The following is a 22,119-nucleotide window of genomic DNA, read 5'->3' as shown; positions in this document are numbered from 1 at the left end:
CAGTTTGGGAATATTCTAAGCACTTAAGGGAGGCCCGAGTCCCTGGCCTATACGCCTTGACTGAGAACAAGCTACACAGGAAGCACCGTCTGCTGGTGGAAATGGTAGTGCAATTACAGGCCAACTTGAGGCCAGAAAAGAAGATTGCAGACAAAGACAAATGCTTCCCCTTTCAGCTGAAGAATTCTAAACAAGAGGGTCAAATCCACATATCTGATTGCTCCCAGACAGCTGGGAAGGCTGCGGCTGCTGAGACCTCACAGCGTAAAGAACTTTAGAATATGGAAATGGTTTCCAGACACACCGATCCCAGTCACAGCAGTTTGAAGATAGCAAATAACAGAAGAAATATTTGCTCTGACCCAGTATTCAGAATGATTTTTAGTTTCTGAAGCTTTATTGGCATACATTGATTATAAATAATGGGCTTCATGATGATATTTTTGTACATTATGTGAAGTATTCTTTTTTTTTTTTTTGTTTTTTGTTTTTTGTTTTTTGTTTTTTGAGACAGGGTTTCTCTGCGTAGCTTTGCAGCTTTCCTGGAGCTCACTTGGTAGCCCAGGCTGGCCTCGAACTCACAGAGATCTGCCTGGCTCTGCCTCCCGAGTGCTGGGATTAAAGGCGTGTGCCACCACCGCTGGGCTGAAGTATTCTTATCATAGTTACTGTATTATCCTTTCCCGGTCCCTTTCCACTCTCAGGTTATTGTTATGTGGTTTCATCTATTACTCTACCATCTTCACCACCATCACCACCACCACCATCACTACCACCACCACCACCACCACCATCACCATCATCACCATCACCATCATCACCATCACCGTCATCACCATCATCACCATCACTGTCATCACCATCATCATCATCATTTTTACGATTGTATTTTGAGACAGGGTCTCTCACTGAAGCTAGAGTTCACTGATTGGCCTGTCTGACTGGATAGCGAGCTCACCTCTCCTCCCTGGATGCTTCTTTTGCTGCCTCCTTGTCCTGGGATTATAGGCATATGCTGTCTGTCACTCTTGGTCTTTTATACAGGAGGCTGGGCCTCACATTTATAGAGCAAGCATTTTACCCCCTGAGACATCTCCCCAAACCCTCAAACCTATCTTTCCAATATCACTATTTTCTTAATATGGGTTCTTGATAATGGTGAATGTGAAATAGAGCTGATAAAAATATGGCTCGATTCCTCTGGAGAGGCAATGCTTTCTTGCCTTTATTATGGATTCAATCACAGAATGCATAAAACTCTTTGTATTAATCTATTTTAGAGGGGCTATGACTATGGGAAAACCCAAGTGAAGATTTACTTGCAGATGATTTGAGTCTTTGGTTTTTTGGTTACACATGTCCAGCTACTTGCTACTCAGTGTCCACTTCATTGGCCACCATTAAGGGAAGAGTTACCATAAATACAAATCACAGAAAGAACTCAAATTAATTCTCCACTCTAAGCAAACTGAAAATGGTCATTCAGAGCAAATGTTTAATATGCTCCTAAAATAGAATTTTGGATTATCTGTAGATCCTAATTTTCTATTCCCCATTGTTATAGATAATTAAGAGTTACATTTATCTTTAATCTGAATTTGTTAGAAAATTCTTCTTCTAAAGCAATAGAAAGAAGCTAAAAATACTCTTATCTTCCTCAAGGCATGATAGTAATATATTTTTATGCTTAGCTAAAAGAACCTGAATGACACTCGCAGCTCAACCTGTCATCAGGAAGTACAAGTTCCCTACTTGGTCAAGTTTTTTTCTTTTCTAAACAAGGTAGGGATTTGAAAACTTATATATAAGACAGAGAGTAAAAAGATATATTCCATACCATCAGAATATTGTGAGACGGATAGACGTTAAATTATGAGGCTGTTCTCATGATGTGCATAATAAAAGCACATCATGAGGCAGGAAGGAAAGCAGCCACTTTCTGTCCTCTGCCCAGACAGAACCACAGCAAACCCCAGCTCTTCTCTAGACCCACCCCAGAAAACAGCTGGCTAGGCTCTAACTACTGATCTGTCTGGCCTTATCTCAGAGAAGTAGATCCTGTGTAGACTGTGATAGCTCAGCTATTCTAGGAGTAGAAGATACCGTGAATGCCTGCCACCTGTTTCCCTGACTGTAGAAGGGAAAGACCACATACCAGCAGATGCCAACTGGGCTTAGATTCCTTCATGCTTCTCTATGTAAGGAGTCTCTCTCTGAGGGCCATTGTAGTAGGACACATTCATTTTTATTTATTTATTTAATTTGGCCACCAGCTTGAGATACAAAAGAACATTGGGAAGCAATTTTAAATGTTTATTTTGAAAGTTGTTCACATTATGATGGATTGCTTTCCAGTTTATTTATTCAACAAACTGGCAAAATATGATTAATTTAGCTAAGGCCTTTCTTTCTACAAGGAATTTGAAATTTCTCAGCTTGAAATATTAATTACAGAATGTGATTTTCATGCAAATGAGGGTATATATACTCAAGTATTCATCTGGGTTTTTAAGTCTTGGTGTTCAGGATTATCTGAAAATAGTGCTTGCATAAAAATTAAATTTGTTTATGATACAAAATACAAAGCAATAACAATGTGACAAAGATAGTTCAGATAAGAATGTGACTGTCTAGAAAAAGAAAAATAGTTAAGGGCGGAAAGGATAATGATGACAGCATCCATGATTTATTACTTACTTATGGACCTTCAAGCACACTGTTACCCATTCAGAAAATTTATATGGCAGATACTAAGACAGATGTATGATGACAAGATACATACTTATAGAGACATATCAGTATGCACTGGGAACACTAAGCCAGGAAACACAGACTTCCGGAGGGGAAGGCAAGTTTTGCAGTTTCTATAGAGGACTTCTTTTAGAAATACTGAGAATTTACTGGAATTGCAGGGAAGAAAAAGCATTCTAATTAAAGTGACTGGCCAGGCAGGGCATTGGGAACGTTACGAGAAGACTAAGTAAGCATATAGGAGAAAGGATACATATCTCTATTTCTTTATTTATTCGTCTGTCTGTCTGTCCTTTTATCCATCTGTCTATCTGTCTGTTTACCTACTTATCATCTCAATGTATAGCAATAGCTGATTTCACAAAAGAATGAGAGGGCAGAGAGGTGGAAGGTAAGTAAGAAACAAGTTTTTAGTGTTACTTATGACTCCAGGGGAGTTGCTGAATAAAAATAACATGAAGCAAAGGAGTTTACAGTATTGGAGAATTAAGATCTGGAGAACCATAAAGACAAACAGATACCCTAAAACACAGCATAAAGCCTCATCCAGGTTTCACTGCACTGTTTGAAAAATAAGGATTCACTGCACTGTTTGAAAAATAAGGAAATTCCTGGTCCCCACGTAATGGTAATGTCAGAGGTCTAGGAGAGCATGCATAGTTCTGATGGTGCATTTGATGGTGCCTAGAAGTGGTAAGAGAATATGAGCAGGACACGATGTTCTGGTGAGCATCCAAACAGATCAGCTAGCACCTTTGAGGGCATGTGACCTTATTTAGTCTTCACAACCACTCTATGTCACTTGATTTATCACCTCAACATCAAATGTGAACCCCCTCCCCCAGGGTCATGCCATTGGAAAAAACCAAGGAGGAGCTTGAAGCTGTGCCTTTCTGTCATCCAAACTGACTCTTTTTTTATTGCATCTCTTACCACAAGTGGCTTCTCTGTGACCTAGTATACAACAGCAAGATGGCCGTTTCCAGTTCCCACTACCTTTCAGGGAGAAATCGTTGGGACCTGGCACTAGGCTGGCTCCTCTCTGGTTTTTATGTCAGAGGACCATGCAGTCAGAAGCCAAGTCAATGTACCTCTTTGAAGCGAAAACTCCTCCATCTGCAAATAAGGCTATGATGCTAAAGCAAGGAGATCAGATGCCAGAGACATTTCGTATGCAGAACTGAGAGTATGCAGTGACTCATTTGATATATGACATGGAGCAAAGCAGACATTAAGGAGTGACTCTTCTGGCATGAAAGGATGGATACAAGGAGGAGCTGTCAACAGCATAGAAATATGAGAGGAGGAGCGACTTCCATGTGATTAAATCTTATCTGGAAATAATGAGATGCATTTTAATAACTTCTAGATGCAGTAGGGAGGTGCTACAAATATTACTATAGCACACTTTTTTTGTCATTAATTTATTGTAGGACCTAGAATACAGTGGGCTACAAATTCATGATCTGTGAGGTCAGATCATCTTTGAGAATTATGATTTAAGAACATTTAACTGTATTAAACAGTATTTTAAGTACTGAAAGACATTCTACTTTTCTGGTGAGACACATAAGTCACACTGGAGAGTCTATTTGTTATGGCTATTGCCAAAGAGTTGTTAGGGCAAATAAGCGATGCAGAAGGATAGCCCTTCTACTATTGTGGCAGATTTTCACCTGCTCTCGCTGTGACACAAATTGGAATAGGTTGCCATATTGATACTTATTCCTATCACTATCATTGGTCTGAACACCATTGTTTTGCTCTGGGAGGAAGCAAAAAAAAAAAATATGTCCAAGTGTAAGATTTCAGAAGGGTAGTTAAAGACAGACAGTTCAAAACAGAAACAAAGGCATTGCCTTGTGCGGCTGACCAACGCGTTTATTCCTATACATCTAACTGTAGTTGACAACAGGCAAAATGACTTACTTAAATCAGTATAAGAGACTACTTGTAGTGAAAAACAATGACAGAGATTGTACTTTTACAAAGAACCTATTTACAAAAACACACCTGTATCCATCTCCTCAGCTAGGATACTCATGATCACACACAGTTGCCAGGCTGATTCCCAACACATTTCAGGCCTGTTTCTGCTCAAGGAATTTTATGAAAGCTATACATTCATTAATTTCCCAATATTATTAAGTGTTTTCAATATATTTTTACACTGATTTTGGTGTGGTCCCAAAAAAAACAAAACAAAACAAAACAAAACAAAACAAAACAACTCCTTACTAGCAACTGAGTGATAATAGATTAAAAGATAAATATGATTCATTAGAGGGATGTATTGTACAAGGAAACATATGCATGTTTCATGAGATGGAATTGAAATAGGGGCCAGAGATCCAGATAGATATTTTATAAAGATGATGAGGATCGCACATTGGTGTAGCACCAATAGGACTTCATGATGGGCCGAAGGTCCAAGAAACAGAGAAACAGGTGGTAAAAATTGTGCTTACATTTGAGCAGTACAGAGTTGAGGTGGAAGATGGAGAAGCTGATTTGGTAATATTTATTTTGTTGTGTTGGTTAGACATACAACAGGAACTGCATAGTTTGATATCTGAATCCCGAAAGTTTGGCAGATTAAGGGCTGGAGGTACAAATCTCATGGACTTCTCCATTTTTATTTGTAAGTCCAATTAGGTAAAGCTCAGTGTGGAGAACAAGGGGAAAGAGTGGAAGATGGCCTGAAGCATCCACCATGCAGAGGTCTTCAGAAATGAGATAAGCTGAGAAGTTGACTGCACAGGACAGTCTAGGGTCAGAAACAGCATCTCTGCCACAATGAGGAGCAACACACTACAAAAAGAAAACTGTCTATAGACAATTCCAGGCCGAATGAGGACCACTGGACTTCTCCAAATCTAATATAGAGAACTGTGAGAGTGGAAGCTGTTGAAGATACTTGTCACAGACAGCACAATATGGCCATCCATCACTGAACTGTAATGGGAGCTTACATTAGATGGCATATGTTAAAATATGTATAGGACAGCATGATTATTCTAAGGTCGCACTGTTTTTATAAATTGAGGTTTGTATTGGTGAAATTATTAAGGCCACTCCATGTAGTTAAAATGGAGGTTTATTTTGTGGGGTAACTTACAAGTGAAGGGATAGTTTACCGGGTCTGGGAAAGGTGTGGCGCAGTCTGGCAGTATTCTTTGGAAAACTCTGCTCAGTCTAGCTCCAGTGTCCAGGGTCCAGGAACCAAGAGGGTCGGCGCATCTGGATCTCAGGTCTTTAGGGTCCTCCCGTGACCTTGCCTTGTAGGTGTGACAGTTACTGAAGCCTCAATGGGGTTGGAACTTCCAGATCAAAGTTTGAATGGCTACCCACTACAGTTTTGTTATGTGACAGTTTCAATAACGTGTATAATATGTTATGATTACTCTTTCCAGCTCTTGTCTCCCATCCATCCTGACCAACCTACTCCCCGACCCCTTCGCTAGCAGCTGCTGTCTGAGTTTCATGACTTTGGTTTTGTTCTGTGACGCAGTTACTTTAACCACGGCCATCCATGACCCTCAGATTAGAAAGCACTAATTTTTAAAAAATAATAATGTGGGCTGGAGAGATGGCTCAGCGGTTAAGAGCACTGGCTGCTCTTCCTGAGGTCATGAGTTCAATTCCCAGCAACCACATGGTGGCTCACAACCATCTGTAATGAGATCTGGTGCCCTCTTCTGGCCTGCAGACAGAACACTGTATACATAATAAAGAAATCAAAAAAAAAATAATAATGTGCATAAATCTGGATGTGGAAGCACAAACTCCTAATCCTAATGGCCAGGTCATCCTAGGTGACATATTGAGTTCCAGGCTATCCTGAGCTATATTGTGAGCTCTTGCCTCAAACAACAATGAAATAAATAACAGCAATATATGCATATATAAAGCTTTCTTTACAAAGAAATATTCAATGAATCCAAACAACTATGTATGGTTTGGTAGGTGAATATTATCTTGACCATTTTGCTAATAAATATAACAGACGCTGAAAAGCTAATTTGATTTGATTAACATCATCCAGCAGGGGTCTAATAGAACTGTTTTGATGCCAGTGCAAGAACAGTAGGACTCCTAACCTGTCTTCCCAAGCTAAGGAGGTACCATACCAGTAGACTTCTTATGCACATTTAGAATCACAGGCAATGTAAACAGGTTGAACTGGCTTCAAATCGCAGATATGCTATGAATTATCTCCTTGCCACGGGCAGTATGCACCATGAGCACCACATACAATGGTTGCGCTTAACAGAGTACTTTGAGAAGTCACGTGAAGCTATGACCTATAATTGAGTTTTCATTCCATTGAGGCTAACTACCATCTTTTGAAATAATGGCAAACTAGATTTTGTAAATGATGATTATTGATGAGACTCTTAAGTTTAAAATTCTGTAGGCTAGTTTCCTCACACAGTACGCTGTGTCACTTTTCATCTTCTATAAACACTTCACTAAATACACTCCTTTAATTTATGTTACACTCCCCCAAAAGGTTCTCATAGCCACATTCCAAGTTTCTCCCCAATTTTCTTCTAGTAGGTTCCAGCTGACATGTTTCTGTTCACTGTTAAAGATTCCTGACATTGATGAACAGTAACCTGCACTTGTTGGAAGGAGCTCCATCTACACCATCATCTGTTTCTTTTGAAGGTGGGGCCTCTTTCTGCAGTTCAGGCTTAACAGGACTCACTTTGTAGACCCAGTTGATTTTAAACTCAAGGGAGTCCTCTTGTCTCAACCTCCCAAGTCCTGGGATTACAGATATGAGCCACCATTCTTATGTAAAGCATATTTTAATATGTTATTAGAAAACATTTTTAAGATTTATTTGTGTGTGTGAGTGTGTGTGTGTGCGTGCACGTGAGCATGCCACATGTGTGCAGGTGCTTTTAAAGGCCTCTGATATGCTGGATCTGGAGTTACAGGCAGTTGTGAGTTATCTGATGTGGGTCCTGGAGACCCCATTCTTTCTTGTCTTTGGGAAGAGCAGCACTGACTACACTCTTAACTGCTGAGCCATCTCTCCGGCCCCTTTGTAGTTTTTTGAATGTAAGGACTTGTTTATCTATTTTTATTCTCTTTGGCTGTACTTGGTATAGAATTCAGTGTTTTTGCCTCCTAGGAAAGTGCTCTATCACTGAGCTTCATCTCCAGCCCCTTGCATTTGTATCAAAGGCCCTACAGACTGATTAACATTGAATAAGCAGAGCATCATGGCTGTGAAGAGAAGAAATGTTGCAAGTGGAGATTTAAAATGATCTTGGTCATTGTTAGTCTCCCTAACAGCTGTGTGTGTTAACTTCTGAGTCTGGCATAACATTCTTATTAATATTGTGTAAACTTCTTGAATTGTATCACTAAGTCCAGATGACCTCTAAGCTCCGTCGACTGTGACTCAGAGGGCAATCAGCAGAACACACCATCTGAGACCTGCAGAAGAGACTTCATCTTGTAGCTACCCACCTACTGGAGGTTCCCACCGATGTGATTGATAAAACATGGAATTATGACTTTCTTTTATTCTGTGATTTTTTTTTTAAGTTCACAGAACATCTTCCATGGTGGAATATATCATTCAATGTAACTTGAATCTTTGGTCACTCATATTTGGTTATTTAATTTATGTTATTTTATTTTAACAGAATCTATTAGTGAACAGCATTGCTTGTCACTGTGAGCAGACTCACACCACTCCTAAACCCTTCCCCTTTGCTCTGGTTTCTTGATCCACTATATTGTATTTTTTTAAAATTTTTGCTAATATTTAGCTTATGTTTTTTCTCCCTGATGTAGTTCTAAGAACGCTTACCGTGGTGTGATGGGTTCAACTGTTGGTTTTCATTCTCACTTCACTTCCTGATCTTGTGAGAAGTTAGCGAGCTCTTTCCAGTACAATTCCATTTCAACTCAGCTTCCCCTAAAAAGAAACAACAGAAAACGACTTCCTTTTTATTCTTCTGAAAGTTTCCCTCTCACAATAAATTGTTGCCCTCTCTTCTTTCTCACTAATAAACACCCGTTAAAGTGAAACATCGAGAAGTCAAAAAAAAAAAAAAAAAGAGAGAGAGAAAGGATCACATGGATGTTATCTTCAATTGTATTTCACACAGTCATAAATGCCTACAATGAATTTTGACTTAGTCACACTTACTATAATTCGAGTTAAATTAAAAGTAATCTGAGTTAAGATGCAAACAAACTTCACAAAACCTAAGTAGGATAATATATACCCTAGCTTTTCAAGTCTGTAAATCTTAGTCATTCCTCTAACTAAGTAGGTTATCCAGTCCCAAGTGATCATTCCTAAGGACATCTACATAGGAAGAGCCCCTAAAACACTCACAGACTCAACAGGTTTCACACACACACACACACACACACACACACACACACACACATATGAAATCATGAAGTGGAGAGGGAATGAAGGGCACAGGAGGAACTGGAAGGGGGAGAGTGTGGGATAGCAATAATGTACATATAACACTAATTTTAACAAGAAATTGCAGCATGATGATACTGCTGAATGGCTGAAAAAAAGAGACAATGAAAGAGATGATAGTCAATATGATATAGTTTACTAAAATCTCCTTCTAGTCTTTTCCATGTAGAAGATCTATTCATACAGGTTTGATTTCGCTCATAAAAATAAGCAAAATATACTACTATTGGCATAAATATACCGGTAATTCTAAGCCAAATCATCATAACATTTTGTATCAGTTAGATTATAAATTCAAGTGCATGTATGCATACTTCTAGGTTTCAGGAAAATGAACAAAATCATACAAGTTAAAGTTAAAAAATTCTTCTCAATATGCAACTTATTCCCTTAAATTTCATGTTATTTGATTAGTAAGTATATTATGATTTTTTATTTACAGAATACTTTAGTGAAGTAAAACAGTATGCACCTAAGACAATTCACTGAGCTGTTTACAGTAGTCAAATGTAAAAGTCAACTTTATTGTTTCACATGTAAGAGGATGTGGAAGGATATTTTCCCTGGAGTTTATGGCTCAAGTTTACAAAATAAGGAGTAGTTAATACACAAGTTAATAAGTTCCCCAATGAAGTGTTAGTTGTTGAAGTTGGTCAAGTTACTGAAGAACTTAAGGGATGGGTTGTAAGTCTGCCTAGGTGTACCAATCTTTCTCATCTGCTGATGCCTGCTGGGGTGCAATGAAAACTCATGGCCTGAGGACAAAGTTTAAGGAGCCCCTACACAACCCTGAGAGTAAATGTCTCCTGAAATGTGCTCTCTAGACTTTATTGTCACTGGATACAGGTTTCCCTGTAGACTGGATGGTGCCTATGGTACACATAAACAGAAAAGCATAGTAACATAGAGGTAGTAACAGAGAAGGGTGTGGGGAACTGAGACATGGCATCAGACGAGCTCAAAAATGCTGTCACTCGGAGATTAAGCCTGCAGATCAGTCTCTCTAGGGAGATACTTAGATCTGAGTCATCACCCCTTTCTCCTGCCCTCTTTCTTCCCAGTTCCTCTGGTGTTGGAGCTGCCTCCTCCCTGGGTGGGATAGTTGGCAGGAGGGTCAATGTGGATATAGTCTAGGTTTTCCATATGCATAGGAAATATGCAACCTTGCTATGTCAAACAGTGATGCTCTGAAGTGTCTCAGTTGTCTCTCTTCTTTAGTACAGTCTGCTGTGGAAGAATTACACTTATTTCTTGGTATTCAAGGAGTCTTGTTTCAGGATTCACAGAACATACCAGAACCCATGAATATTCAAGTTCTTTATTTATAGTGTCAGGTTTGCCTATAACCTATGCACTTCATGCAGTGTACTTAAAAATCACCTTTAAATCACAGTAGTTAGTACTAATAAATCCATCTATCCATCCATCCATCATCATCCATCCATCCATCCATCCATCCATCCATCCATCCATCCATCATCTTTGTCATCTATCTTTCTATCATTGACATGTAATGCTATAGAAATAACTTACACTGTAAACAGTTATGTTTATGGCATAATGACAAGGAAAGAGGCTGTGAGAATATAGTGCAGTCACATTTCCCCTGAATATTGTTGATGTGATTGGTTAAACCCACGTAAGATAAACCAATAGCCACAGAGGGAAAATTACTTTGAATGTTCCTACCACAAACTCTGTCTATTTACATTGATAATGTCAATAAAAAAACACACTCAAAGTTTTTTTTTTTTAAAACCAGATATATTAAGTACAGTTCTTCACAGCATTGTGGCTCATTCATCGGGACGTTTGACATCTTTGCCAGTGTCTATCGTTGAGAGATCTTCAAATAAGCAGCAACTTATACATGCAGTGGTCCCAGGACCTCACCACATGGATGGATTTCTCTAGCACAACCAAGAATAAGCCATAAGAACTCTTCTTACTCCCTCTAATGCCGACTGTTTAGGATCCCAGAAAAGTAGAGTGCTATTTCTGAAGGTTCCGATGAATTCGCGCTTGACAGTTCCATTTCAGACGATGAATACCTCTCGCTCAACTCTCCTGGATTTGACAGAGCCGTGCTTTATTTAGCATGCATCAGTAACAGGAGCAACAGTACCAAGGCAGCATTTGCAAAGTCAGTGAGTGATAAGAATTTTGACACACGCTTAAAGCACGCTGGCAATCTTAGCTTCTGTTTTATTTAACTTTTTATGTTTAAACTTTCTGTGTGTCATTGGGAGTGACATCACCAGAAAAATTGCTAGCCGGTGAGGACAAGCCAGGCTTTGGCCATGCACTGTCTATAATGCCTTTCAGTGTGCAGAATGCTTCCAATAGCGTTGCTTAGCTCACGTTCATAACCAGAGCCCTCAGCACTGTAGCAAGAGAAGCCTTGTCAATTGGTCCAACACTGGGGATTCTTAAAGCTTTGTTAGTTAACATGCAAATCCTGTGTGGAGGAATTTTGGAATGCAGTTAGAATGAAGAATTGATTTTTTTTATAGCTTATAGATTTTCTATTGCTTCCTGTCTTGTTTATAATCAATAAGTAGCTACTGTCAATATCAAAGATGTTTTTTAGTGACTATATCATTATACCCTATACAGAATTGTATTTCTCAGCTTTCAGGAATGTAAAACCTAACTGAATAATAATGATAAATGGAGATTGAAAAGCTATCACATTAAATAGAGCAACATGTCCTTGAGAGTACTCAAACAAGAGACTACCAAATTAAGGAGGATTGTATTTTTCTTATGTGTTGGGAAATGTAGGAATTAGTAAAGGTCAAAATCCAGGAACTCTTGATTTAATTTATCACACTTCATTCCATTCTCTCTCTCTCTCTCTCTCTCTCTCTCTCTCTCTCTCTCTCTCTCTCTCTCTCTGTGTGTGTGTGTGTGTGTGTTTGTGTATGCATGTGTGCATTCATGCACAAATGCACATATTTGACTACTTGAAACTTCAGTAAAACAACAGATTCATAATAATTGGCCTATTAATGCATTTACATTTACAAAATAATTTTGCAATCAAATTCCTTTTGTTGAAAAACAAAAATGATATGATTGTAAGTGGAAAGGTGATGCAAAAATTATTATCTCCCATTTCAAGATAAATTATTAAACAAAACTTATGGGAGCCACTGTTTTAGACTAAGCTTCTACACTGTGCTCCAATGGGCTAGGTTAAAAATAAAGGTAGAGTCATCCATGCTACACTCCACATCACCAAGCAGTTATTAGGCTGTTTATATGAGCTCCTGAGAAATCAGAATTACAAAGATGATGGCCAAATTTCCCCAACAGGGCAGCTTCATGGTATGATAATTAAGTTCTCTCTATTTTAATCCTCACACAAAAGAAGTAACTTGCCATAACCTAGTGTCACCTAATCTGTAACATTCCCAGTGTTCTGGCTCCCTGTCACTGATTTATAAAAAGACAATTCAGAACCAATATGTTAGAGGTCCTCCTTCTTCTTCTCCTTCTCCTTCTTCTTTTCCTCTTTCTTCTTCTTTTCTTCTTCTTCTTCTTTTCTTCTCCTTCTCCTTCTTTTTCCTCTTCTTCTTCTTCTCCTCCTCCTCCTCCTCCTCCTCTTCTTCTTCTCCTTGAACTATTTTTAGCTTTGGTTCATCTATAAACCCAAACTACTGCTGAACCATCAGAACACTTCTACTTTTTAGAATAAAATATTAATTAATTAATTATCATTAAGCTTGTTGTCCTTTAACAAAACAAAACACAAAGCTTAGCAACTTGACCAAGATATTACTAAGGATTAGTCAGCATTTGTTGAAATTTCATTTAGTGCTTCTGTGAGGACAGAACAAAACAGCAAAGCAATTCAGATTTCAATGGAAGTAAAGAGTAAGAGCCAGTGTACAGATTTGAGAAACAAAAACAACAGGCAGGCTTATGAGCCCTGGTAAACACTCTTTTCACTAGAACCAAAGAACTGATAAGTCAGGGACAGTCTGCATGGCAATTGGAAAAATATACACAAAGCTATTGAGTTTGGGATTGTTTTTTTAACTTCCTACAGTGGGAAGTAAAAATCCAATCTCCTTGCATCTCTGCACCTACTCAACCATACAAATACAAAGAGCCGCAAGATAAATATGGCGAGCTAAACATCTACATACAGGGCAGAGTATAACTCAGGAAATAGTAATTAACGGACTACACACTCTAAAATGTTTAACACCAAACACAAACTTAGGAATGTGGAGGTCCACTGTAAAAGCTAAAAAACATACTCCAGATGTAGGGCAGATACACACCACGTATTCCAGACTTTCCACGCAACATCCTAGGCTATCAGTTTAGAATGGCCAGAGCTCCTAAATTTAGGAGTCTCACTGTTTTCTTTGCAGTGCTGGGGATGGTGCTCAGGACCTTGCACACACCAGGCAAGTGCTCCCACTAAGCTACATCCCCAGCCCTTGGGCATTTGTTGACTTTTCTTTAAAAAGCCTATTTTATTCACTAAACACATAGGATCATAGGCATTATCTTTTGCGATTCAAAAGCTCATGGCATAGTGAAAACGGGAGCTATTTTCACATGCAACCAATACATACTTGTAGTAAATTCAACCATACATGTACAAATAAGAGGCACAGAAACACAATAAAAAATTAAAATCAACAGAGACTCTGGGAAATTTTTGTTTAGGATGTGATTGCTAAGAAGTTCTACATTGAGAAAATCAAAATCAGGATCTCAAATGAACCTAGTTTAGACATGTTGGAAATGGAGAAGCCAGATGGTAATGAGTGCTAACATTAGGTTAAGGACATTTGGTTTCATCACTCTTCAACTCTCTTACTTTACCACACCCCATTGGTCTCCAAGTACTATGAGAGTGAAATCAAATTATATTGAGTATGGGAAGAAGAGTTTAAATGTCAGAAAGATCAAGAGAGCTTTGTCATAGAAACTAATTAGAAAGAACCAAAGAAATGGTTTCAGGAAATTATAGTCAAAAGCTGCCCAGGGATAATGTAGGGCAGAGGCTAAGGATTGTTTAGAGGATATTGGTAATTTTAATAATAACAAATAGACGGGAGTGCTATACCCCCTAGTCACTCCAGTTAAGTCCCCATTCTTGATTATGATTGCTAGCTGACAAACTTATCTTTTCTTTTTCTTTTTTTTTTTTTGGTTTTTCGAGACAGGTTTCTCTGTGTAGCTTTGCGCCTTTCTGGACTCACTTGTAGCCAGGCTGGCTCGAACTCACGGAGATCCGCCTGCTCTGCTCCGAGTGCTGGGATTAAAGGCGTGCGCCACCACCGCCCGGCAACTTATCTTTTTCTTAATCATGTCTTTCTACCATGTTTAAAATTCCAGCAGATTATCTGCAAGTGGAGCTGAAAAAATAATGCAAAGTAATGTACCTCAAAGCACTTAGGTCAACTTATTCTTTAATGAAAACTTGAAATAATTACCCAGGCCAACTTGTGTTTTGTATATTAGAAAGGACAGCAGACTTCTTTTTTATTTTACATTTTTAAAAAATTTTATAATTAATTTAACTCTACATATCAGCCACGATTTTCCTGTCCTCCCTCCTCCCCCCCACCTCCCCCTAGTCCTCTCCCCATTCCCACCTCCTCCAAGGGAAGGACTCCCCTGGGGATTCAGCTCAGCCTGGTAGATTCAGTTGAGGCAGGTCTAGTCCCCTCCTCCCTTTACGAAGGCTGAGCAAAGTATCCCAGCATAGGCCCTAGGTTCCAAAAAGCTAGCTCATGCACCAAGGACTATCTTTTGTTGTCTTTCAAACTTATACACTTTACACATCTTTAGTGAGTTTCTTTTCTGAATTTGTTAACAAGGAAAACTATAATTATAATTATCTAGTCTAAAACTCCTTCAGAGACCCGAGAAGGAAATAACACTAACCAAGTAAGCTGCAGGTACAAACAAGCGACTTCTAAATAATGTGAGAAATGACAGAAACAGCTGTCTGCCTGGATAGTCACCCAAGATTTCTCTGCAATGGTGGGGCATCCACCTTTGGCCTATAGGCCTAGCATATCTGACAGACTCATCTGTAAAGTAGGATTCTCAAAAGGGCCTTCCTATTTTCTTCCTATTGGCAAGGTTTGGCAATCCTTTCTTTTGTGTCCTGCTTGTCCATTTTGGACAGCATACTGTCAGTAGTTGAGGCAAGGGCATTTTCTTGCCCAGTGGCTAACTTTTGCCACAAAGAAAGTAAACTCCACATGGAGTTTCTTTGATGAACATCATCTTCTTTGAAGTAGATTGATGCTGCCAGGAGCAGACATGTCTCATAGTCATTAAAAAAAAAAAAGAATCTATGTTATTAAAACATCTTAAATGCCATATTCTGTAGATATCTGAAGTGTTTGAAGATGACCCATCTGTCTAAAATATATCTGTTGGACTTTGAAAAGTACCTAATCTGACTACACATTTGTACTAACTACCTACTAACTTTCATTTCTGTATATCCTAATTAGTTGGTAATAATGACTTTCAAGGACTAATAATTTGCCTTACATTGTAAAATGATCTGTATTGATACAATACCTTGAACAAGATTAGAAATATATGTACTTATTTTCTAACAAAATCATTCTAAAATTTGTATCAATATACATAATTTATATACAATATACAAAAATCCAATCCAATGTCAAATATTTAAAACTATTAGTTGTCTTTTAAAAGTAGATTAAATAATCTACCTTTTTATCTTATATCCATATTCTCTCTTTTTTCTTTTCAGAGCAGATTCAATAATCTACCCTTTATCCATCATTTCTATATCTTTTTTCCATGGTAGATTAAATAATCTACCTTTTTATTATATTATATCCATTTTCTCTTGTTTTTCTTTTCAGAGTAGATCCAATAATCTACCCTTTTATACTATATCTATAGCCTCTTTTTTTCTTTTTCTTTTTTTCAAAAAAGAATCCTAAATCTAATCTCTGTTTAGCCTTTTCCTGACCATTAACAATACCAACTTGTAACCAACCATCCTAAACAATGACAATTATCCATAACCCATAGAACGACCAAAAACCTCCCATTCGACCCCTTGAGAATCTGGGTGGTGTGTTCTTAAAATTGCTTCTTCCTGTCTGGGGGCTAAGGTATTTTAGGAAATCCTGAAAAGGAAATTTTTGGGTTAGTTGTCAACTCCTGGGAGAGTTAGCTGTATCATTTGTCCAGTCTCTCCATAATGGGAAAATGCAGGGCTTGTCTTAAGTCCTTGCTTGAGTAGTCTGTGAGGCTGGATCATCTCAGCTAGCCATCTTGAAATTGTTCTGAGCAGTTTGTAGTCCAAAGCCGATGTTCAGGTGGTATTTATCAGCTTAGTGGTATTATTATCATCCTGATGGAATCATCATTATGGGGCCTCATCATCTTTTTGGAGACTTCAAAGTCACTGTTAGGTGTGGTCATGGTTCACTGCAGAAAATTGATAGAGACTCAAACCCAAAATCATGTACAGGAGGCTAGATGAAACCTTTTTTTTTTCTAGAATTAGTTAGTACTTTATATTATCATTGATATTATGACAAAAATTAAAAAAATATATTAATCTCATAAATTTTGATATAATATTCATAACTTAAGAAAAGTTTTAAAGAATCAAAATAAAACCAAAGAATTATGAGATTAGTGGCAATAGAATAGTTCCTTATTTTTTTTTCTGTCCCATATCAGTTGGCTCTTCTGACATGATACAGAGATTTTGGATTTTCCTTTTAACAATTATGCTTGGGTTTAGTTAAGTGGTAAATTTGTAGTGAATCGAAAACCAAATACAAGAAAATCAAACAAACAAACAAACAAAAAACTAAAAAAAACAAAAAAACAAAAAAAAACAATTAAAATAACTTATATTATCCATGTACAATCACTCATCAATTTTATCTTCTATGAACAAGGACCATGTTTTCTCTTCCCTTGATAGAATAGAAAACAAAGTTTGGTATGGTATTCCTTCCAAGTGTCTACATGTCTCTGGAACTATCCCTCCTACATAATGGAATCATTAAGGTGTCTGCACAGGTGTATAAACACTGAACTCATGGTAATCTCTTTCCCTATGATGCTCCATCTTCCTACTTCATTACAAATTTCTGAGGAGTAATGACAGGAAGAAAGAAAGGAGTAATACAGAAGCTAAAACAAAAATAATTTATAGCCTATTTATATGCCAGATATGTTCATATTTGTTATAATTTAAATCATCACATGGTTTGCTACATGGTTTTGATATTTTAGAGTCTTACCAATAAATCAACTAGGCCTGAACATGTGGATCTCATAGAAACATAGTATAATAATGATTACAAAATGAGAAGGGAGGGCTAATGAATGTCCAAGGATGTAGCATTTCCATGAGACAAAAGCAGTAAAAGTCCAAAGAACTACTTATTATACAGCAAGGGAATTATAGCAGACAATAGTGTATTAAATATTTGATAATATATATTTAAATATTCTCATCAAAATTGTCATGTGAGGCAATTCATATATCTATATTAGTTTTAATTAGCAATCTAAATGTATATCTCAAAAACATGTTCTACATTCCAAATATTTATAATTGTTTTTCAAGACAGGGTTTCTCTGTGTTACCTGGCTGTCCTGAAACTCCATCTGTAGACCAGGCTAGCCATGAACTCAGAGATCTGACTACCTCTGCCTCCCAAGGTCAGGGATTAAAGGCATTCACCACCACTGCCTGGCTACCAAATATTTATAATTTTTATAACCAAGAAAAAAACAACAGCAAAGAATTAGATGTAGTACCTTTGCCAAAGGTATACAATAGATGGTAGTACTGGGTTTCAAAGAGATCATTTTCTGATCCTGTGGTCTCTCAGTAATTTTAAAAGTGAAAGTTGGGTTGACAGGATGGCTCAGTGGGTAAGGTTACCCGCTGTAAATCCTGACAGTTTCAGTTCAATCCTTGGTACCAGTATGGTGGAAGGAGAGAACTGACTCTCACAAGCTGTCCTCTGACCTCACTCACACCCCATGTAAAAATGTGGAACTCATCCCACACTGGCACATCTGTTATTTTAGACATGAAAGTGTATACCTCTAGGCACAAGACACCCTTTATCTGTGGTGGTATTCTAATTGTACTGAAATGTGATTTTGATTGTATGTTAATAAATAAAGTTCCCCCGGGGGTCAGACCTATTAGAGCCATAGCAAGAGTGTGGCGGTGGTGGCACACGCCTTTAATCCCAACACTTGGTAGAAGAGCTAGGTAGATCTCTGTGTGTTCAGGGATACAGCCAGCATTGGAGACATATGCCTTTAAGTCGTGGGGGGCTGTACATACAGACAGTGACGAGACAGTCACGTGTTTGGGTTTACAACAAATGAGAAGGCAGAACAAAAGACTATGAAATGACTTACACACAGGAAATAGCTCTCTTTCGGGAAGCTAGGAGCTCGCAGGAGGAAGGGTAAGATTTTAGCTCTGAGCTCTAACCTCTCGGCTTTCTCTTTTACATTGGTTCTGTGTTTCTTATTTAATAAGACGGTTGGTTACATCTACATTTATCTGCTTCAGCTTGCTCTCATATTGCTGGGTAGCCACAGAAAAAGTGCCACAGAGTTTATGACAATTGTTTTCTGGGGCTGGCTCTCACTGGTTCATGAGAGTCACTTAGTGGCATGTTTCATCCTGAGTCTGTTCAGCAGATTTACGTGGGCAGTTTGAAACCTGCTACAATGAGAGTATTTTAACTTAAAGTTGCAAATTGAACTGAGCTATACATTCACCAGAACACCACCAACCAAAGGACTTTCCCTGAGACTTTAAAACGTCTTTTCAGAGTTTAAACCTTAAACCTTTGCTTTTGCATATCTTTCAGAACTGAATTTTCACCGCTTGATATTTGAAAGATCCTGGGCCACATCTTTATTTTCAAAGACTTCTGAATATTAAACTATGAGACCCATCAACTTTCCTTTTCCCCTATGTTATTCATGGGTTTTCTTTGCTTCTTTGTAAGACTAAAATTTAAATTAATTATACTAAGAATGATTACATGTCAAGCTGTTTGAATGCTTGTTTGTAGGGATATTTCTTTTTCACAACAGAGGTCTACTGAATTTCCCTAAAAGAAGTAACTGCAAGACAGATCTACAGTTAATCATTTAGAGATCCTGGAAGGCCTGAATATTGGAGAATTTACAGTTTTGGGAGCACCGTTTGTGTCTAATTTTAAGCAGTTCCTAAACAAGAATCTAATGGAAAATGAAGTAAGATGCTGTTGTGAACAATGATAAAAATTGTGTCAATCGAATTGTCTTAGATCAGAATTCTTTACAAGTATGTATTCTATGGCTCAATGATACCTTCAAAAGAAAGACATTATTTGGAAGAGAGCAAGAGAATATTTTAATATTCTACTATTAAGACCTGGTAGAGTATTTGTTTCAGGAAATTCATTCAATATTCACACATACAGTCTTAAATTCTTAAATAACAACTTCTGTGTGAAGTTCCCACTTCCCCTTCTTCTTATGATACACAAACTGTGTTAAAAGCTGCAATCCAGGGACTTTCCAAAATTGTGCATAAAACTTCATCCATCTTAATCTATACTGAAGTAACTTATAAATGAGTAAAGGAGCAAATAACTGAGTCATCGAAGAAATTAGGGCTGATATCTTCTTGACCAAACTTTCAGGAAGCTTTGTTTGGAAATAGTCTGAGCCAGCTTAATGGAAAGTGCAGGGGTAGAAATATGACATAAATTCATCTCCTTCCGAAAGGCTGAAATGTGGGAAGTGAGGATAACCATGCTGGCAACTCAACTAGTCACATCTAGGGGACTGCTAAAACAATAACTCCAAATCAAATGGGAGGAAAATGAAGAATTATTCCCGGGTCTGCTGTCTGCCTGGAACATAGGGAGGCTACTAATATCAAAGAAATATGTGGTCTGGTCTCACACAGACTAGGCACCTGTGAGTAAAATGTGGGAAAGATGTTAACAACAACAACAACAACAACAAAAAGAATAGATGAAGGTATTTTGCTAAGAAAGGTGCTTTTGTAACTCTTTGTTCTTTCGACTTCTTGATAGGCTACAGGAGCTCAGAGATCACAAGGAATTAAAATAGAAGGACCTAAACTAATTTCTAGGAGAAGCTATATAAGTTCTATTTGACTATAAGTGCAAATTTCCAAAATGGATTTTCACCTGAGAGAATAAAGAAATCACATTACGCCTTGCCCCCTCCAAAGAAAACATTGAAAGTTGCTTGGTCTAGGTGAAATGGAATCTGATACTTATAGTAGCTAATTATTATCAAAGTTGAATTAATCCAGCACAAATGGAAAAATGATCAAATTTTGTATCCAGCTTGAGTACAAATAAAATTCAACACTATTTTGTGCATAAGAAAAATCCCAAAGTAAAGTAACCTAGGCCAACAAATTTTAAGCAAACCTAAAGAAGAGAGGCTAAAAAACTAATTTAAGCTGATCCTAGATGGGTGAATTCTGGATAAGAAGTAAATTTTGCATAGGAAGCTGCATCATGAATTTTAAATGCCTCATTATTAATACAATAGACAATTGGCTATAAGTTAGGACGAATGGAAAACAGGTAAATACAATTGTAGAATGCTGTGGAGCCATCTTTTTGTACACCATGAATATGTTTTATTCTCATTGGTCAAAAAAGAGCTGACTGGCTAACAACTAGGCAGTAAAAGGTTAGGCAGGACTTGAGGACAAAAAGAGAGCATGGGGAATAAGGGCAGAGTCAAGGAATCTTCAGCCAGATGCAGAGAGAAGCAAGATGAATATACCATGCTGAAAAAAGGTACCTCCCTCCATGTGGCAGGGTGTAGATTAGAAATATGGGTTAATTTAAGATGTAAGAGCTAGTTAGTAACAAGCCTAAGATATCAGCTGATCATTTATAATTACTATTAAAGTCTCTGTGTGGTTATTTGGGAGCCAGCAGTCCTGATGAAAATCTCTGCCCACAGTAGAAAGTGACTTTAATGTACATAGTGCATCTACAGTAGCTCAACCATGTAAAATAAGATGACAACTATTGAGTGGAATCCTGGACTTCAGTGTTGTCACTCAGTATCTGTGCCACTGTCTTTCAGCTGTGTAATGGAACCTTATCAAAATTAGCCTTGTGTGAGCACAAAGGAAATCTTGGTTAAGCATGTCAGAGCTTTGCTGGTCAAAATTTAGTAAGACCAAGCAGCAACTGAAAACATGCAAACAGAAAATCTCATAATTTTGAGATTTAAAACAGTTTCTGACGCTGGAGAGATGGCTTAGTGGTGAAGAGCTTTTGCTGCTCTTGCAGAGGACCCTGGACTGGGTTCCCAGCATTCACATGGAGGATCACAGTCATCTGTAACTTCAGTTTCAGGGAATCTGCTGCCCTTTCCTGGTCTTTGAAGGCACCACACACATGTAATGCATATACATACATGCAGGCAAGCACTCAAACACATGAAATAAAAAATAAACAAATATTTAAAATAGTGTCTTCAAAATCACTTTTGGAACAAAGCATAATCGAGGTGTGCTTGTGGTCCCAACTAAGAAGGAGGTTTAATCAGGAGAATCACCTTAAACTTGAGCCCAGGAATGTAATGTATGCCTGGGTAGCATAGTTAGATTCTGCCTCAACACAGACAAAGAAAATAAAAACAACAAAATGAGCTTCAGTGGTAAACAATTTGATTATTATTGCTGAGAATCATATGTATATTTTAATACTGATAGACTAGTTTTATAAATATAATTATATTGTTTAGAACATAAAACATAAAATATTGCTAAGGAGCACTTCAGAAATCCTTGATATATGACATAATCTCATACTAAGAGAGAAACAAAAACCTTGAAAGAC

General features: G+C 37.8%; 1 protein-coding gene across 1 annotated transcript in view; it reads right to left on the bottom strand.

Annotated features, from left to right (window-relative positions):
* Htr1f (5-hydroxytryptamine receptor 1F) overlaps positions 1-22,119 on the bottom strand; it is a 138,615-nt gene that overhangs the window by 103,927 nt on the left and 12,569 nt on the right. The window contains exon 2 of the mRNA XM_028892680.2: positions 8,582-8,689. The gene's annotated coding sequence lies outside the window, so the exon portion shown is untranslated. The remainder of the gene's footprint in view (positions 1-8,581; positions 8,690-22,119) is intronic.

The sequence above is a fragment of the Peromyscus leucopus genome, chromosome 12 (genome assembly GCF_004664715.2).
Source record: "Peromyscus leucopus breed LL Stock chromosome 12, UCI_PerLeu_2.1, whole genome shotgun sequence".
Lineage (NCBI taxonomy): Eukaryota > Metazoa > Chordata > Mammalia > Rodentia > Cricetidae > Peromyscus > Peromyscus leucopus.
Note: the sequence above shows the minus strand (reverse complement) of the source record. Positions and strands in the feature narration are given on the sequence as shown.